At 40.0% G+C, this 16451-nt stretch overlaps 1 protein-coding gene across 1 annotated transcript in view; it reads right to left on the bottom strand.

Moving 5' to 3' along the window:
• The window catches only part of PPA2 (pyrophosphatase (inorganic) 2), an 80490-nt gene extending 66098 nt beyond the window's left edge, over window positions 1–14392 (bottom strand). The window contains exons 1-2 of the mRNA XM_006096601.3: window positions 14374–14392; window positions 3021–3085 (exon numbers count right to left, since the gene is read on the bottom strand). The gene's annotated coding sequence lies outside the window, so the exon portion shown is untranslated. The remainder of the gene's footprint in view (window positions 1–3020; window positions 3086–14373) is intronic.
• Window positions 14393–16451: the final 2059 nt, after the last annotated feature.

The following is a 16451-nucleotide window of genomic DNA, read 5'->3' as shown; positions in this document are numbered from 1 at the left end:
GACTGGCAGTTTCCAGTGATTGCACTTAAAACGGTCATTTCATTATTGAAATGAAACTCCAGGGAACATGACTAACAAGCCATGAAAGAACTCGACTGCATCTCCTGCCTGGAAATCCCACCAAGGTGCGATTACTGTGCCTCCACCATGCACTTTTAAATTAAAACAGAGTATATGCTGGGTTGGGAAGAAAAACTGCCATTCAGAAATGCTCACACACATTATATGTAACTTTACACCAAAATGAGGAATGAAGGAAACAAAACAAACAGAAAAATGATTAGTCAAAGTTTGCTGTGAAACATTATTACTATTCCTAAAATACCACATCCCAAAGTACAAGGTGCAACAGTTCTAACTAATCATTACAGCTGAGAGCGGGAAAAGCCTACTTATACAACCACTGTGCGTACCAATCTCCACATGCCCAGAATTCACTAGCATATCTTGTTACATTTTGCCCTGCCCTATCCTAATTTTCATATTCCCCAAAACCCATCCTCCTTAGGCAGAATATTATGCCTGCTAATTTCTAGTCCACTCTTTCTTCCATACCTCTATCCTACCTACCACATGTTTCCCAATGTTGTTATTATTTTTGTTAGCTATACAGATGTTGTCATGGTACAGTAAGCAGCATCCTACCAGTCACTCCTTCTTTCATTACCCTGTCCTAGTTTAACAGCACTTAACACTATCTGACTGACATGTTTGTTTTCTGGTTGTCTGTCTTCTCCAACTGAGTAGGAGCTATATCTATCTTATTCACCACTGCATTCCTAGTGCCTGGAATACTGGCTGGCTTATGCAATGATTATTGAATGATTAAAACAGTGATTTTAAACCTGTGTGCTGCAAGAATTTTTAAAACATGCAATACTTGACCATTTAATCAAGGGCACTGACTTCTTTTCCCTTAGATTGTCAAATTTTAAAAAATGACAACAACCAACACAACAATAGCCATCCGGTGTGAATACCCTGTGTTGAATCTATTATATATATATTATATATATGATATATATATGCTGTATCTTATTGGTCATATCACATAATAAGGTTGCATTTGATTGGTTAGTTCTTGGTACCAGAAACCCTTCTATACAAGTATAGGCACCTGATTTTTTAAAAAGTCACTTTGGAGCAAAAAATGTAGGAAATTATTATTATTATTATTGTAAATCAATTAAAATTACACCTTTTTTTCAGATAGACAAAATAAATTTTTTGGTGTGCCACAGAATTTTAATGACTTTCAGATAGACAAAATAAATTTTTTGGTGTGCCACAGAATTTTAATGACTCTGTATGTGCCATAAAATGAAAAAGGTTGGAAATCACTGGATTAAATTAATGAACAAATGAATAAGTGAACACATGCACTTGTGGCCAAAAGCAAGGAGAGGTGATAGGAAACACAAGATAGTTCACTGTCCCAAACAGAACAAAACATATGGATGGACACACACACACACACACACACACACACACACCCTTACACTTATAGGGACACACACAGTAAAATGAAGTTCTTTCTGCTCTCTCTTCGGTTTCTTTTTCTCTCCGATTATATGACCCTTTGTTCTGTAGCTGAACACTTCTTATAAGTAATGAGCTGAAAGGATTGCACAAGAGCAGTTAAGAGTACAAGTTATGGGTTAGGGCACCTAAGTGCAAATCCCACCTCCACAACAGACTAGATTTCTGACCATGGGCAAGGCACTTATCCTCATTAACAACATAAGGGTAATAGTAGCCCTCACCTACCGAGATAATGCAAGGCAAGCACTGAGCACAATGCTCTGCAAAGCACAATGAGCACCCAATAAATGTTCACTGTTATTCTCCTTATTGCCATCATTATTGACAGTCCAGTCCTCTGAAGGGCTAAAAGGCAGCACAAATCCTACTTCAGCCTTCCATAACCTTAGTATGAGGCCTTATATTTGGCCTCCAACGTAACACCAAGACGGTCAAACCACTCTTGCATCGGAAGCAGCTTCCCACTTCACTGGCCTCTGCCCTACACTGATCTAAAAAGCCCAACCCCATCAACCAGCCCCATATGACCTGGACCTGGAATGCAGTCCTGCTTATTTACTTAAGAACCGTGCCCCTCACTACATTTGGTAATGAAATAAACCAATTAACTACTGGCATTTTAAGGAAAGAATTTCCAACTCAGTGAGGATAACTAACATTCGCTACCAGTGATGCCATCTTGCCAGCTAGGTGAATGCTCCCATGATTCTGAGCCATTCTCAGCTCCACCTTCAGCAGCAGGTCTCCCACGCCTTCTTGACTTACATTCTTCCCTTGCTCATATCTGTCAAGTAATTTTAGGTTCCAGGAGAAGAGCTAGTCAAAGATTACCATCTTCCAACTTTATATTTCCAGCATCTGCTTTGTAGAGTGGTTCAAGACCATGAGCTTTATGATCAGAATTGCTAGTTCAAAACCCCACCTCCACAACAGACTAGATTTCTGATCATGGGCAAGGCTATGATCAGTCATCAGTAACAACATAAGAGTAATAGTAGTCCTTGCCTATTGAGATAATGCAGGCGAACTTAACCAGCTGTTTGATCTTAGATAAGTCAGTGAAATGCCTTCAGCTTCCATGTCCTTGGAGATAAAAGTAACTCATAAGGATTAAATAAAATGGCATATGTTCACATGGTGGCCAGCAAATAGAAAAAAAATCCACAAATGTTAATTATTTTATTATTATTAAAAGTAAGCCTGTTGTTAACCTCTTAAATTCTTAACCTTAAATCTTTATTTACTACCAGATTCTACGCTTTAGCGCCCACTACCATTTCTTTCTCCCTAACTCTTCCAGACAGAATCCTATTCTCATACAAATTCTAATTCAGGAAGAAGGCTACAATCCTGTTGTAGTAACTCGTATCCTTCCTGACTTGTGACCACATTCTTTTCTTTCTAGATGCTTTCAAATAGCATTTTATGGTGATACTACAAGTACGTATTTTCTTCCCCAAAACAAGTTAAAACAATACCTCTTTAGAGTCCACCTTCAGAGGAATATCATGAAAGGGGGAAATATAGTGACCAGCTTCATTCTCTGGAAAGAAAACAAACAATTAAACAATAAACAAGCCCATTCTTTAGAGCAAGTATACTTTTATCCACTTTAAACTTTAAAAAGGTTTTAAAAGTATTTTCAAAATTAACTGTAACTCCCAATTAAAGTTTAATTCAACTTTTAAAACTTGCTCCACTATAATCATTAAGAAATATACACCAAATAAACCATATTTAGGTTGCTGAAATCATTACTTATCCCTTTAGTTCAAACATTCAAAGCAGAAAATGTCTAAAATAGACTAAAATCCCAAATATGAAAAATGTCATTTGGAAAAGTCTTTATTAAGTGAATTGGATTAAAACTGATGTCAATTCCCTAAGACAGTGGTCGGCAAACTCATTAGTCAACAGAGCCAAATATCAACAGTACTTCTTCAAAATAGACTCGCCCAGGCTGAAAACCGACTTCTGCGCATAGGCCACGAAGTTTCAATTGCACTGTACGTGCACCCGCACTCGGTATTTTGTGGAAGAGCCACACTCAAGGGGCCAAAGAGCCGCATGTGGCTCACGAGCCGCAGTTTGCCGACCATGGCCCTAAGAGAAACCGAACAACAAAATTCCCAATTTCTGCCTAGAATTCATATGAACAAAGGTCTAAAGGTCCTACCCAAATAAAAGAAATGAATAATTCCTTTCCACTCAAAGTGATAACAATGGTACTATTAAGGTAAATTTCTTAAAAAAAACTTTAATAACCTAACTTATCTTCTTTACATACTGAAATGTATATTTTAAATACCTTTAAAAATATGTATTATTTAAATAAAATACAATAAACCAACAGGCACTTTGTATATTTCAATCATCAATCTGTAATTCTTTTCTCTGCTTTAAGTCACAAAGATAAAGTAGAATTTTGAAGAGAATAAAGATACAATCCTTTAGCCCAGCCACCATGGCTCAGTGGTTAAGGGTCGACCTATGAACCAGGAAGTCACGGTTCCATTCCTGGTCAGGGTGCATGCCTGGGTTGCAAGGCTGGATCCCCAGTGTGGGGTGTACAGGAGGCAGCCAATCGATGATTCTCTCTCATCACTGATGTTTCTACCTCTCTCTCCCTTTCCCGTCCTCTCTGAAATCAATAAAAATATTTTTTAAAAATACAATCCTTTAGTACAGCGATTTTCAACCGGTGTGCCACAAGAATTTTTAAAACATGCAATACCTGACTATTTAGCCAGGGATACTCACCTCTTTTCTCTTATATTGTCAAATAAGAAATGATAACAGCCAGCACAGCAATAGACATCAGGTATGAATAAATCAAAATTATACCTATTTTTGGTCAGATCAGCAAAAAACAATGTTTTTTTTTTGGTGTGCCATAGAATTTTAATTAATTTATGTGTGCCCTGAGATGAAAGAGGTTGAAAATTGTTGCTTTAGCAGATTACTTCAGTTGTTACATTAGGGACTACCACTGTGATGAAAATTAACAATAATTTCAGCTCTAAGAATTCCGAATGCTGCACAAACCAGATAAATTCATTATTAAAATTAAGGCAGGAAACTTGACAGAATAGCTGGGCTGCCTTTGTAATTAAGAGTAAATGATACCTGCCGTAACCGGTTTGGCTCAGTGGATAGAGCGTCGGCCTGCGGACTGAAAGGTCCCGGGTTCAATTCCGGTCAAGGGCATGTACCTTGGTTGCGGGCACATCTCCAGTAGGGAGTGTGCAGGAGGCAGCTGATCGATGTTTCTCTCTCATCGATGTTTCTAACTCTCTATCTCTCTCCCTTCCTCTCTGTAAAAAAATCAATAAAAATATATTTAAAAAAAAAAAGTTAAAAAAAAAAGAGTAAATGATACCTCACCCTAGCTGGTTTGGCTCAATGGATAGAGCATTGGCTGCGGACTGAAGGGCCCCGGGTTCGATACCAGTCAAGGCACATGCCTGGGTTGTGGGCTCAATCCCCAGTGCGGGGGTGTGCAGGAGGCAGCCGATCAGTGATTTTCTCTCATCATTGATGTTTCTATTTCTCTCTCCTTTTCCCTTCCTCTCTGAAATAAATAAAAAATTATATATATATATATATATATATATATATATACACACACACACACACACACACACACACACACTAATAAAAGAGAAACATTCAAATTGGTGTCACTCCGCTACGCCCACCAGCCAATCAGGATGAGTATGCAAATTAACCCAACAAAGATGGCGGTTAATTTGCATACACAGGCACAGAGCTAAGACTAAAGGCTCCGGCCAGTGTGAAGACTGAAAACTGAAGACTGAAGGCTGAAGAGCCAGCGGAGAAGCCAAGCCTTGCTGCAGCCAGAGGGGAGAAGCCTAGCCTCGAGGCTTGGCTTCTCCACTGCGGCCGGAACAAAGGCTTGGGTCCCGGGTGCCGGAGGAAAACCAGTGTCGGCAGCCAGGGGAAGGAAGGCCTATTGCACAAATCTTCGTGAAACAGGCTTCTAATATATAAATATATATACACACACACACACACATACACACACACATAAAAGAGTAAATGATACCTCTAGCACACAAATCTGGTGATAAATTTCCCTAAAGCTCCAATGCTCCTATTAACTGAGAACAAGCCCCAACAAATGTATTAAGATGTAAGTTAAGTGCACATCACTCAAGGCTGAGGAAGATATGAAGCTGTGATCAACAAAAGCTGAAGGTCTGTGAGAACTGCTCTTTAAATTGGGATCTAAATAACATTCTATTTAAATACTAAGGTAATGACAATATATGTATAAGTTGTTTTCTAATTGCCATTTCGGAAGGTAAAAAGAGTGTAAATAAGTGAATGGTCTAACTCAGGTAACCATATATTTAAATCATCAAATAGTATAAATAAAAATGTAATAAAAAATTATTTCTAGGAAAATAAAATATGGCCCTTGATCACATATAATAATGTTTTGGGTGAGCAACACGCCAATAAATTCACACAGGAGCAATGCATGCAGAAGTCAAGAGCCTGAGTTCTAGCTCCTGAGCTTGATAAAGTTAATCAATTTATTGGAAACCTAATTTTTTCTACATTGTTCAATTAAGCAATGTATAATTTAGTTACATAAAAGGAAATGTACTAAATGCTGGGATACAAAGGTGCTAAAAAGGGAGCTATGCCCATAGCTAAGACAGGGTTGTGCTCCATCGCAGGAGCACCCTCAGCTGGTTAGCGTAAAGAAAAAGGGAGTTCTCCGGGCACATTGAGAGAGCTAAGCACTGACCTAATGCACAAGAGAAGGATGAGAATCTTCCATTAAACATTTGCTAGGGTCAGTGCTATTATGCTCCATTTAAAGTATTAAGATTCTCCAAAGGTAGATTTAAAGATATGCACTATCTATCCTGATCCTATAAAATGAAAGGGTAATCCATATTATACCTGTGAGCCATAGAGATGGAAATGGTCTATGCAGCAAGGACTGCTGCAATGTACGTCACTCTTTAAAGATAATAGAAGCACACATTAGAGACAGTCCTTTCTCAGAGGCTCAGAGTAAATTAGTGAAGCTCTGACCAGTTGCTTCTTTAGAGTTGAAACCAAGTTGTTGCCAATTTACTTGTCCAAATATCTATTTTGTTGTTGTTTAAACAAAACAATGCATATGCAAAGTTAAACCAGTAAAAGTCCCCACCTCTCTCCAATACAGGCCTATCAGAGCAACCCACTCTCACCTCTTTAATTTACTTAGGTCTAGTGTAGATTTTATTTATCTTCCTAAATAATATAACTATGATTAGTTGTATCCATTTTAGAAATTATCTACTGATTCCAATTCTGAGAAATAAGTTTAGTTCAACCTATTCCTCTTAAACTCTCGATTAGCTAATCTTTACGCTTTATAGTCTGTATTCTTTGTTCCACCAAACATATACAGCATTTTTTAATTCTACTAATCAGCTTTTACCCCTCTTTCCTCATTCTTCTCACTCCTAGTTATTGTCTCCTGAACTTTTATATTTTCATATCAAGGCTGATAAAATGTTCGATATTCTAATATTAAATTTTCTATGCTTTTCCTATTTTCATACAAAGTTGACTTCTTGAACAATACAGATTTGAACTGAGCAAGTTCACTTATAAGCAGATATTTTCCCAAAAAAAATAACGTAGCCTGGCCAGTATGGCTCATGGGTTGATGCACCAGGAGGTTGCCAGTTTGATTCCCAGTCAGGGCATATGTCTGGGTTCCGGGCTTGATCCCCAGCAGGGAGTGTGCAGGAGGCAGGGGATCAATATTGATGTTTCTCTCTCATCGATGTTTCTTTCTTTCCTGCTCCCTTCCTGTCCCGCTAAAATCAATAAAAACATATAAAAAATACTGTAAATGCATTTGCCTTTTGATTTTCTTAATAGCCTTTTCTTTTCTCTAGCTTACTCAATTGTAAGGATACTAGTGGCCCAGTGTATAAAATTCGTGCAGGGGGGAGAGGGGGTTTCCCTCAGCCCAGCCTGCACCCTCTCCAATCAGGGACCCCTTGGGGGATGTCCGACTGCCAGTTTAGGCCTGATCCCTGTGGGATCCCTTTTGCAATCTGGGACCACTGGCTCCTAACCAGCAGTCAGACATCCCTCTCGCAATCTAGGACTGCTGGCTCCTAACCGCTCACCTGCCTGCCTGCCTGATCACCCCTAACTGCCTCTGCCTGTCTGATTGCCCTTAACCCCTCTACCTGCCTGTCTGCCTGATTGCCCCTAACTGCCCTCCTCTGCCGGCTTGATCTCGCCCCCAACTGCCCTCCCCTGCAGGCCTGATATCACGCTAACTGCCCTCCCCTGTCGGCCTGGTTGCCCCCAACTGCCCTCCCCTGCTGACCTGATTGCCCCTAACCCCTTGCCGGCCTGATCTCACCCCCAACTTCTCTCCTCTGATCGCCCCTAACTGCCTCTGCGTTGGCCCCCACCATCATGGCTTTGTCGGGAAGGAAGCCAGACATCCAGAAGATGGCTGGTCGACCCAGTCTAATTAGCATATTACCCTTTTATTAGTATAGATAGATTATATAGGATAGGATTGCTTAAATGGGGAGGGAGAGCCTTTTTCAGCAGGAGGAGCTGCTCTTGGCAGACAAAAATACATAATCCCTATATTTGGACTGATAGCCAGCCATATGCCCTATACTGCCAAACCGGTCATGAAAAAAATGAACTGCTTTCTTACACCTTACACCAAACAGCTGTTGCCCTTAAAACTCCTCCTCAGCCACCACCTTAGGTTCTGCTTTCACAGTTCACCCAGATTAGGTTCTGATTGGTCAGTTTCTATGCCAGTCAGCATCAAAGGCTCTGCCTCCTATGCAGCCATTGGCTCCTCGCAGTTCACCCAGATTTGGTTCTGATTGGTTGGTTTCTATGCCAGTCAGCATCAAAAGCTCCGCCTCCTAGGCAGCCATTGGCTCCTCGCAGTTCACCCAAATTTGGTTCTGATTGGTTGGTTTCTATGCCAGTCAGCATCAAAAGCTCCACCTCCTAGGCAGCCATCTTGTGAGGGTGTGGGGGTTAATTTGCATATTACCTCTTTATTACATAGGATGATGCATAATACACATAACAGACAAATATGTGCTTATCTACATTTTATGTTATCAGGAAGGCTCTATTAGTAAAGTTTTGGGGGAGTCAATAGTTACATGTGGATTTCTGATTTTGCAGAGGATTGGTATCCCTAACTCCCATGTTGTTCAAGGATCAACTGTATTTTCAAAATTTTTCTAAGGATAAGAAAAAGCTGGAGTGCTTGTTAAACAGGTCTCTGAACCCTGGTTTCATTCACACTAGTGAATCAGAAACTTAAGGAAAAAAATCTGGATATCTATATTTTTAGCACACCCAAATAATTCTTACGCTCAGGGAAGTTTGAAAAGCACTGTCGATGTGTTGATTTTTAGCCAAGCAGAATGTTAAAATTAAATTTCCTTTCTTGTCTGGCTTGTATTTTGCCCTGTGCTTCTAATTACCTTTCTTCCATTGTGAATCATAATCATTTCTATAAATTGTTTTAATGCCTCACAGACACCATCAAAACTACGGAATTCTCTCTTTACCCATACAGCTCCCTGTGGAAACCTAACCTTCTGTTGATATCTGGACTGAATGCTTGCTTGGCATCTAAAGATTTTGCCTCTATGGTTTCCAGCTAAGTTTGACTGTTTTTCTGGATCCTATTCATTCATCATTTTTGGTTTGTTTACTTATTTTACAGAAGCATATCTCTAACTTGTGTTCTGTAACAAAGGCTGCATGTGAGGTAAATGTTCCAGGTCTTCATTCAATCTTCACTCTAGGTTAATGGTTGTCTGGGAGAGAATTCTAGGAAGAATATTATTTTCTCTCAGAATTTTGAAGGCAATACTCCAATCATCAAGCACTCGGAGTTGCTGATAAGTCAGATACCAGTTTAGTTCTCATTCCCTTTCAAGTGACCTGTTCTCCCTCCCTCCCTGGACCTGCCACAAGACTTTTATTAGGATCTTTTTTATAGTCTCAGTTTTCTGAGATTTCACAATTATGTGTCTGGAACTTAGAATACTTGGGTCCTTAAATTTTTAGATCTCTTATATTACCCCTTTAATAATTTCTTCTGCATTTTGTCTGTTTCTTCCTTCTGGAATGTGTTCCAGTCAAACCTCTTTTTTTTTCCTGACATTTTGTTCAAACTTTCTGGTAGGTTGCTTTACAGTCAAACTTTTCTGTGTTAATTTCCTTGGGCTAATGTAGCAAATTACCACAAACTTGGTTGCTTCAAACAAAAGAGCACTATTCAACACACTACAACTTCTAGTGAGTTGTCTTAACAACCATATTGTGATTTCCAAGAGTTCTTGTTCTTTGCCTTTTCTTCATAGCCTCCTCTTCGTTTTTAATGGATGCAACAGCTTCTAAAATCTCAGAGGACACCCATTTGACTTTTTAAAATTCGAGTTCTCTTCTTTCTACTTTCTTCTTTTTCCATTTAATTTATAAGGTCTCCATAAATTCATTCATGCAGTAAATATTCGCTGAACACAAATACTACACCAACCACTATTTTAGGTACCAGGTATACAAATTCCCTGCTCTTAAGGAACTTATACTCAAGGGGAGAAGGATTTACAAAAGCAATGAATATGTTTTTAGGATATCAGGCACAAGAAACACCATAAAGGAAAACTAATCAAGGAAAGGAAAGAGTGAATAATGGAAGGGGATACTATTACATGGAAAGGTCATAAAAGATCTCTCTGATAGGTCACAAAGCTGAATGGAGTGAGGAAGTGGTCAAGCGGACAGGTAGGGAGGAACACTGCAGGCACACAGCAAGCACAGAGGGCTGAGGCAAGAATATGCACAGCATGTCTGAGAACCAGCAAGGAGGCAGGATGGCCGATCACATGATCAAAGGGAAGAGTGGTGAGTGATGAATTCAGAGAGGAAGCCGAGTATTAGGTCACATGGTAAATATTTAAAATTTATTTTGAGTGAAATGGAAAGCTACTGGGGTTTGAGCAGAGTCTGGTCATGACCTGACTTACATTTAAAAGGGTCAAGGTGAAAAGCAGACTACAGGGGGACAAGGCTGCAAGCAGGAAGCTACTGGCTAAGTGAAAGATGATGGTGACATGGAAAAAGTGGCAAGGGTGGAAGTGGAGAGATGTAATTGTCTTCTGGATACATTTAAAGCAGAGTTAAGGGAAGAGACTAATGAACTAACATGTGGGGGTCAAAGTAGAGGCAACAAGAACGATTCCTAGGTTACTGGTTATAGATGTGAAAACAGTTAGGCAGGAATGGGAGAGGGGGTCAGGATTTCTGGTTTGTACATGTTAACCTTGAGATGCTTCGTAAACATTTAAGTAGGATACAGAGTGGAAGGCTGGATGAGTAAATTCTGTGTTCAAGAGACTGGGGCTAAATGCTACAAATCTGGGAGGCATAGGTGGTAGCTAAAGCTATGGGACTGGATGGCATCAGCTAGAGCAGCAGTTCTCAACCTGTGGGTCGTGACCCCTTTGGCGGTCGAACGACCCTTTCACAGGGGTCACCTAAGTCCACCGGAAAACACAAATATAATTACATATTGTTTTTGTGATTAATCACTATGCTTTAATTATGTTCAATTTGTAACAATGAAAATACATCCTGCATATCAGATATTTACATTACGATTCATAACAGTAGCAAAATTACAGTTATGAAGTAGCAACGAAAATAATTTTATGGTTGGGGTCACCACAACAAGAGGAACTGTATTAAAGGGTCGCGGCATTAGGAAGGTTGAGAACCACTGAGCTAGAGTAATAGCAAAAGTCAGCCAACTCTGGGCCAAATACAGCCCACGGCCTGTTTTATATCTGTAAATAAAGTTTCGTTGGAACATAGTCATACCCATACTTTTACTTATCTCTGGTTGCTTTGCAGTACAACAGCAGAATTGACTAGTTGTGACAGAGACTTGTATGGCCTGCCCACAGTCTATCTATTATGTGACCCTTCACAGCAAAGGTTTACCAACCCCTGCCAGAGAGGAAGGAAGGGAGGGAAATAGGAAAGGAGGGGTGGGGGGAGAGAGAGAGAGAGAACAGTTAGAGGAGTGTGCTAAGGAATGAGCCCTGGAACATTTCAAAGGTTAAAGCTCAAAATTACAGAAAGATCCAGCAGGGCAGACTGCTGAAAGGACAAGCCATCAAAATAGAACAACTAAGAGGCAAAAAATAAGGATGAAAATGTGATGACTGTGAAAAGTTACCCTTAAGGTCACAAGAGATAAAAACTTAAAACTGATCATTAAATTTGTCACATGTGGCCTTGACAAAAGCGGTTTGGTAGAGCAGCAGTGAAGAAAGCCGACTGAAGGTGATCCTTGACTATCTGGTTTACATTTAAGAATAAGAGACTAGGAAAACTGATTGGAAAAAACTGATGTGTTCATACATGGGAGAGACCTGTTGAAGGCCAGCTTCCCGTGGACATGTACAGGTAGGGCATGGGTTGCTAACATTCTACTTGGCCAGAACAAAGACAGCTCTGCTGGGGCAGCAACATCATCAGGTTGTCTGACTTCCGCCAAACATTTTCTTCACTGTCTATAGAAGGAGCTAGCCCTTTCCTCCAGCGCCATGTCTGCATGGTAAACATTTGTGTGCTATTCCATAATAAAACTCTCTTAAGCGCCACATCACTCTCACGCTCTTGAGATCCTATGACATCAAATCAACACATCCGTGACCTGAAGTCTATGCAAATCAGTCCAGCTTCTTCCTACAGTACACCCCTCAGCTCATACACTTTAGGTGGGGCTTCCACTACATTGCTTCATCAAGAACCAAACCTCCATCTGTTTTTCATCTGATGGCTCCTTATTTATTGTTTTAGGAGTATTGTTTTTATTACATACTATCACTTTGAAAGGATATTTATTTGAAGGGAGGTAAAATAAACAATTTTAGTCACCCTTGTACCTTGTCTAGGTACTCACTCTTGTCAAAAACCAGGCTGCCTCCCTAGGCATAACCTAATGAATTCTATCAGGCCAATCAAAATACAATGGATATTGACAAACAGTGTCAAAACTCTCCCTTTAACTGGACTGAAATGAAATTTTATTCTATCAGTTTTAAGTTACCTATATAGTTTTCTTTCATAACAGTAAGTTGATGAAAAGTTTATTACTTGGATTAGCAAGTGAGAAAATTGAATAGAATGAGAAACTTATATCTGATTTTATTTATATACCGCAAATAGCCTCATGTATGCCAAGGACCAACATACTATAACATACTATTATTGAAACCACTTAGAGAGATTTTGATGAAAACCAAGTAAATATAATTTTCTATATTCACTCAATAATAATTAAGTTCTATTGTGTCAATTTAACTTCCATGATATGGGCCAACTTTATAAAAAAGGTTACAGGAGCTCATATATTTAAGACTCAAACACATATATTGTGAATTCTTCACAGAAAAATTCATAAGGCCCATGAATGGTACATTCAATAACAGATTCTACCTATTACTCAAACGATGTACTTAAAAAAGAAAACCTAGCCCCATTGGTGTGTCTCAGTGGTTAAGTGTCAACCTATAAGCCAGGAGGTCACGGTTCAATTCCTGGTGGGGGCACATGCCCAGGTTGCAGGCTTTTTACCCCTTGAGGGGCGTGTAGGAGGCAGCTGATCAATGATTCTCTGTCATCATTGATGTTTCTGTTTCTTTCTCCCTCTACCTTCCTCTCTGAAATCAATAAAAATGTATTTAAAAAGAAAAACGTATGGTAATTTTAACATAAGCCCATGCTAACTATAAATGATTTAAAAACAAAAACAAAATTCATTGTTAAAGAACTGCGTGACTCATCCTCATGCTAAATAAATGCAATTATCCATAGCACTGTTTCAGTAAGTGAACCAGTTGCCTACCCCATGGTAATAAAAATCCAAATTACAAAAATTTCTCCCCATCCTTTGAGAAATTTTAAAAATCTAAAATAGTACATTTTCAAGTTATTAATGAAACAAAACAAGCAAAAATATGCAAGCTATCAAAGGGGAATACTGACATGTAGTCTTTGGCCCCATGTAATAAGTATAACCTGCATTATGACTTTACAATTAATTCAAGACTGCAGGGCAGTACGAATTAAAAAACTGAGACCTACGAATTAATAAATTGAAAAGATTCAAAATATTCAATTTATCCACATTCATTGTTTTCACCTTTCAAAGAATGATAGAAGAATTTTGATTTTATGTCTTAAAGTCAAATGGGAAAGGAAATAACATAATATGTTAAATATCTATACACAGTCTCACTTAACTGCCACAGCAACTTTGTAAAATTATTACTGGTATCCCCATTTTTCAGATACCCAGGATAATCAAGCCAGGTCTACAACCTAAGCGTTTTGACTTAGCGTTGTGTTGTAGAAAAGACTGTTTCTACAACACACTTGCTTCTGGAAGTTTCAGAAATCATCTCAATCAGCATGTCCCAAATTAAAGTCCATGAAATGCTAAGAGTCACTAAGATGTTAACAAATGTTCTGAGAAACCGGGACTCGGGGTTCAAAATTTGGGACAAGTGACATCAGAATTCCCAGAACTTTAAGAGGCAATAAAATGGCAAGTGTCCTGCTAATGTATTAAACCATGATGAAGATCTTTTTAAAAGAAAACCTAGTAACATCCATGGGATGTTTGTGCTCAACTATAAGTACAGTTTGGAAAATAATCATCTAGTCCAATCTCTTCTTTCCATGGTTAAATCAAATCAGGTACAGAAAGGTTAAATGACTCACTGAGGCCACACACACAGTTACTAACAGGGCCAGGACTGGCACCAAGAGGCCTGCTGATTCCACCAGGATGCGCTTACTCCTATGTCTTCTCACTTCAATGCTGTTTCTATAAAGTTCAACACCAATTAAAAGGGGGTGAAAAAGTATTACATCAATCACTTATTCTGATTCCTCTGAATGGCAGCAGAGAAACCACTGACAAACATTAAGCTAAAAAATGGTCTACTGCCCACTGCACTGGTATTCCAGAGATATTTGGAAATGTGGGGAATGATTCCGCCTTCATAACGCTGAACAACACTTTTCAGCCAAGTAGTGCTATGCATACAGGCACCGTCAGAATTAAAAATATCTCATTGTGACCATCTTTATAAAGAGCTATTTGTTTATTGCTTTCCCCTTACCCCCTTACCCTAAGGACTTCCTTTCACTTTGTCCTACCCCTGCCAGCAAGTATTAACAGTCCTGGGCCAAGGATGCCATCTGGCGTTTAGTTCAGAAATTGTTTAACCAACTTACCTTCCAATTACTCTCTCACCACCTGGCCCCTCTCCAAGACCACACTCCCCTTTCTTCCAATTCTTGCCCATTTACCTCAGTAAAATGTTTTTTTTTCTTCTTTTCTGCTGTTTATCCTAACAGAGTGAAAAAATATTGTATTTGTGGCATGCTAGTTCCAGAAAAATCACGCGTCTTAAATACACAGTGAGCGGCCAAAATAAAATACAGCCTCAGAAATGCCCTAATAGAGGCTTTGCCTCAATGGAGGTTGTTAGAATATCTACTAGTCATCCACTGCCTTAAAAGAATATCAGTGCTGAGAAGGGCCTTGAAGATCACAGTTGTGCCAACTGCTTCACTTCACAGCTAAACTGGCCCTGTGAGAACGAAATGAGGCAATCGCCGGCCCAGCAGCACACGGTGCGAGTTCATGGCCGAGCCAGGACGAAGGCCTGGGACGCCCCATTCCAAAGCCAGTGCTTGTCACCTACGCCATATGCCTCAGGCTCCTCAAGACTGTTTCTCAACTAACATTCAAACAAAATGTTTTTTTTTAGTGTTTTTATATTCTCCTTAACTAATTATGCTGATGTCATGAATCTCAAGAGCAGGGCCCATAACTTAATCTCCTCACAGTGCTGAGCTTATTTCATAAATATTTATTGACCATTTTTTGTCTATTATTAATTACTGTACTTATGGCAGATCTAGAATACCTTCACCATATCATGCACCATATCTTGCCTTAGAGATGCTTTTATCTGCTTACAAACCTAACTGCCATTTTTTCTATGAAAAAACCTGTTCCCAATAATCATCCCATTGTAACCTTTCGGGACACAATCCATGCAGAAATGTGGGACTTCTTATTGAGGTTCCTATCCACCCGATCAGTCTTGCCCGAACAAGGACGAAAAAGAATATGGATGTAGCACGGAGGGGACAAGCAACCAATTTTCAGAAAATGGGGGTTTCAGTACCCATGGCATTACAATCACAAGACCTCAGGCCAGCTTAGTTTTCTCTGCCATAAACGACTCCCTCAACCCTAAGCTCAGATATGTGTAAATAGTTTATAAGTTACAGATATCAATCATGATCATGATTACAGGCGTTATCATAGTCCTGTATCTGCGGGATCTATGGCTCGGCACTTTGCATACAGCGTGCCATGCGATGTTCACAGGCCTAGTTTACAGATGAGGAAAACCAAGGCTGAGCAAGTTGGGAAACCTGTCTGGGGCCAGAGCTACGAGCTGAGGTCTGACACTCCGGAGCTGATGCTCCCAGCAGGCGGGGGTGCTGCTAAGCCGACTCTCCACCCCCAACCCCTGGGGCTCCACCGTGCAATATCTGGGTGCAAAGAAAAGCGAGAATAACGGGGACCGGGGTCTCTCCCCGTCTTGGTCGGCCAGTTCAGCGCCCAGAAAGCCCTTCGCCCTCTGGGCTGGGGCTGCTCCCTTTGGGGGGGGGGGGGGCGGGGAGCTACCCCGGGGCCAGTGCGGCTCTCGAGCGTGGGTCTCATTCGAGATGGAAACCTGTGAGTGTGAATTCTTGATTCTGGGAGGTCATCCGAG

The sequence above is a fragment of the Myotis lucifugus genome, unplaced genomic scaffold (assembly GCF_000147115.1).
Source record: "Myotis lucifugus unplaced genomic scaffold, Myoluc2.0 scaffold_182, whole genome shotgun sequence".
Lineage (NCBI taxonomy): Eukaryota > Metazoa > Chordata > Mammalia > Chiroptera > Vespertilionidae > Myotis > Myotis lucifugus.
This window is presented reverse-complemented; position numbering and strand designations above follow the sequence as displayed.